Below are 5,010 nucleotides of genomic sequence, written 5' to 3' on the forward strand. Positions count from 1 at the left end.
TTCTGTGTGTCAGCATTGTTGTCCTTCTTATCGTGTACTGCATTATACTCGTATGTAGACTGAGGAAAACGTGAGTATGGTTTTATTTATTTCAATTCGTTCTTTCAACTCTTCCTTTAACCATTTTATGACCAGGCCATAGACGTAACAATTACTATCTTTCTTGTAAAAGATCTTTCCAAGAAAGATCGTTCGTTTCAATACACACATGTAGAGCTGAATCGTCAGATATACAGGTAGATTACAGGTAGAAACAATATAATTCTACCTGTATCTGACGATTCAGCACTAACAATGGCCGATGTTTGGGTGCCTTCAAAGGCACTTGTTCAAAATTTTCTGTCCAGCCCGATCGATGAGCCGGCCGATATCTGTCGGTTCTTTTTCCACCATACACACCGAATATCGGACAAAAATTTGTTTTGTCCGATATTATCTGTGCGTCTATGGCCACCTTTACAGTATGCAGGGAAAGATGTAGCGGGCCCTGCCCATAAGAGCTTACAATCTATAAATCTCTACAAGAATAGCTTGAACCATTCAGTTCCCATTTGTCTGGATTACTTTTGTCTGCCAAAGTTACTGGAGATTATTGACCTGGCAGGAAGATTTTGACCATGCCCTTTTATACCCATATCACACACTTAGCTCTGACAAATGCTGCCTGCACCTGAGTTCATTTTCAGGATGGGGTTTAGCCTTTTTTTAATTGCGGAGGTTAACAATTAATGTAGAGATTATGAGGAATGCATGTCCAGGTGACAAAAGGCATAATAGATGTTACATTTATATTTAACTTATGGTGATCTAATTCATTTTTTAATGATAAATTATGACGGTCTCCTTTTTACTTTACAGAGGAAAGGACGAGTTACGGATGGCTGAGGAAGGTAAATATCAATTAAATATTTCTATAAAATATTATACTTTAGGGATACTTGTATGGGTAAAATGGATATTTATCGGGTGTGTTTCTTTAGGTCATGCAGATGTGACTCAAGATAAAGAAGCAACAGGAAATCAAGGTTGTTGTGAGCACTGTCTACAGTCCTTCTGTGCTGCCTGCACTACGTATCTAGTGGGCTTTCTACTGAAGAAATGAATTTGCTCAAGAACATCTGAGAAAAAGGAACAGACACAAGACATAACTCTTCTTTGTTGAAGAACCTGGATAAAAGATACTTTATAACTTTACAGGGTCTGTTCAAATGAAATATATACATGTACAGAAATTAATAAATGTTACTACTGCATTTATACTTTCATGTGTGTGTCATTTCTTTCTTTATGTATCTACTGTTGACAAATATTCAGCACTGATTGTGTTTATATTACAGCCCATATAGAAACATACTTGCCTAAATTAGCTAAGAGTTGGGAATCAAGCAACTATTGCTTTACTTAATTGGAATGATAGTGGATTTAAAATGTTCAAACAGCATCACAAGGAATCAGCCCTGTTCTCCTTTATCTGATCTCCAAATGCAGAAATGCCACTAATCTTGCTGCAAAATCTGGCAATATTTTGAGCTATCAGACATATCTGCAATTAACAAAGGTACTTGTTCCCCTACATACACACTCCTTACAAGTTGTACATTGTGTCAAGGAAAAACATTTAAAGAAAATTAACTGACTGGTATAAAGGAAAACGGAAAGCTGTGAGCTAATTTGCAAAGCACAGCACTTTAATCTGCTTTTTGTATCCACAGAACAACTCAATTTCCCACTATTTCATTGTATTGCAGGGTCAGGATTATAAAGCGCCCTCTGTAACTTGTGTGTAATTTACCAGTATCAATTTAGATTTTTAGGAATGGTCAGTGATATAAAGAGCTTGTGATGTAGTTTACTCACACTTTAATGCTAATGCCACATGAGAACAAACTTGAAAGGAGAATCTACCTCAACCCTTTACCTTGCCTGAATCTGAATCCATTGTGTGGGGCTGGGTGCGAGTGCACATGACGGAATTAATGAACTGAAATGTGAGAGTTTGCATTTTGGCATAGAAATACACAATGTGTGCCTGCATCCGGCTGGTGCAATGTCTGGGTTCAAGGAAGGTAAGAAGCCGATTCCAGCATAGAGCCAGATTCTCGCTTGTGTTTTCAGCCCAGTGTGACATTATAGCATAGGTGAAGTACTATGGTGGTAAGTAACGTCATAGTGTTGGGGCTGCTTTTATCAGTATGGACTCTTATTAATTAAGTAGAAAGGACAGATGCTGCAAATTAAAGGAAATACCACTTCATTCAGATAACGGACATTAGGGCAGATGTTCTTTTTAGGGATGCACCGAATCCAGGATTCGGTTCGGGATTCGGCCTTTTTCAGCAGGATTCGGATTCGGCCTAATCCTTCTGGCTGGCCGAACTGAATCCTAATTTACATATGCAAATTAGGGGCGGGGAGGAAACCTGCGTGACTTGTTGTTACAAAACAATGAAGTAAAAAAAAAATGTTTTCCCCTTCCCACCCCTAATTAGCATACGCAAATTAAGGTTTGGATACGGTTCGGTATTCGGCCAAATCCAAAATAGTGGATTCGGTGCATCCCTACTTCTTTTAGCAAAACAAGGATCTTTTAGAAGTACATGTACATCGTATTCACATTTTCTGTCTGCAAAGCAGGTTTTAGGGGCAGAGAGTTTTTATGAAGTTGGGGGTGGCGAAGCCTCTACATGTTTGGAGAATAACCTTCTTTTTTGGGTGAAAGCATTATGTTGAGAGCAACATCATTCAGGGAATCACTCTAAACTCTGTGCTTGTGGGTGCACACATACAGCTAAAGTTACAATGAAAATATCTAAATTTTAGTTTATTTTGCTTGATATTTAAAGGTGGAAATCAACAAATTCCTACAGAAGGAGTGGTCACTTTTATGAACAGAAGACGAAGGTAAAATAGTTGTTTGTAACCAAAAGTAATCACAGGTATAGGATGATGTATGTACATGTATGAATAATTGAAGTTTGATTTTACTGTAAAAAGAAATATATTCCTTGCATTAAAAAATATTTTGCTTTTAATTTTGCTGAAAATGTTGCCAACTTATTCCTGACATACATTTGCTTATGTAAAAAGGAATAATTCAAAAACCCAGAAAACCAGTATTTGAAGCCATTCCTAGTACAAAGATATCAAGTGATATAGATAAAGTATGTATGAATAATTGAAGTTTGATTTTACTGTAAAAAGAAATATATTCCTTGCATTAAAAAATATTTTGCTTTTAATTTTGCTGAAAATGTTGCCAACTTATTCCTGACATACATTTGCTTATGTAAAAAGGAATAATTCAAAAACCCAGAAAACCAGTATTTGAAGCCATTCCTAGTACAAAGATATCAAGTGATATAGATAAAGTAAGAACAGACTGCTAGACTGTTTAAAAGTTGTAGAATTTGAGCCAAAATGTAGAATTAGAACTACAAGTAATATCCCATTCATTTTAAAACTATTGCCTTTATTCCAGGAACAAAAACAAGGTTTGAGGCTGATAATCAGACATCTAGGCACAACTCATGTGTGATTTTACTTTACATTCGACTACTTTACAAAACGGTTTGAATGTAAGACTGGTGGCATTTTAAACGTCCACTCTCTGCTAAATGTGAGATTATTTTTTGAATTCTGGATCCACTAGGTGGCACTGGCGTGTGGAAGAAAATCAGTAGTCCCAGTGGTATAGTTACATATGTTGTATTATTTGAAACTGGAACTGAGAACATATTTACAAACACTTGCAAATAAAGGTGTGTGTGGATTTCAGCCACCTTAAGTTTCTCTTTGGAAAACTTGTGACAACAAACTAGAGAGGATATTTAGGAATATAAAAGCTATTGAAAGTAGTATTTATGTCCATTTACATTGTCTTAATGCCTGGTTCTGAATCTGGAACCTGTGTTGCAGAAGCTTAGTAACAGACCTGAAAAACCGACATATGCTAGATTTCAAAAGACAGGACCACAGAACATAATAGAAAGAAGAAGAAATGACAATTCCTATTATCTGAGGAATATCATGAACAAAACACCACATGGCAAAAACCTAAAGTATACCATGTAGGCTCACAACATTAAATCCAACGTGTTACAGAGAAAAATGGTCAGTGATTTTATATTATAGCATTAGCTGGATGGGAAGTTAAAAGAAAAATTAATTATACTTTAAAGGGTCTGCTCCCACAGGCCTAAAACACAACAAATTTGGAGAAACATGCAACACCACAGGACATTGGGTCCTGGAAACAGCAATTCTGCTTCAGGTAGAATTACATTTTACATTATTGCATACCATACGTTTGCAACAAATAAAATCAACTTCAAAGGGGACCTTCTCTTTTTTTTTCCATAAAGAAGGTGAGAGGTAGATCTATAGAACTGGGTTTTGGAATCTTATTTTTTTTCCTTTATAGATAAAATAACTCCTAGGGCCATTGCAAAGGATCACTTTAACATTTCATGTCAAACTATTTTGTGCCTTTATTTTCCTGTTTAGAAGCCTGAGTGACAGCACACACATCACACAGATGTTTCACTGCCATAAGTTTGGCTGAGCTTATCTTACTATAAGACATGTGGCATCCTTCCATCCCTAGTAAATATTTATTATACTGTGTCTGTCCATTGACTGACATACAAACATCAAGGTGCCCCCTACATGAAGTGATGTGCATAGGGTGTTGCTTAAGAGACAACAGTCTGTAGTCTAAGGGTACTAGCAGACTGGATGTTATCACCTATGCTTAAACCTCCTACAGCACAGGCAACAAAAATCATCATATTACAGTCCTATTGGCATTAATGTAAATCCCCAATGGTAAAACATATGCATATAAAACATTACCAAATGAGCAGACCTTTTGATGTTGGGTACAAGTTGCAGTATAATTCTATTTGGGTAGTCTGTGACAGATCACAAAGCTTGAATCTACATCTGACTGATAGAAGACAAAAGATGCACATCAAAACGTAATACCCAATTTACAAAAAATGCTGGTCTACA

This window comes from Xenopus laevis, chromosome 3L (genome assembly GCF_017654675.1).
Source record: "Xenopus laevis strain J_2021 chromosome 3L, Xenopus_laevis_v10.1, whole genome shotgun sequence".
NCBI lineage: Eukaryota > Metazoa > Chordata > Amphibia > Anura > Pipidae > Xenopus > Xenopus laevis.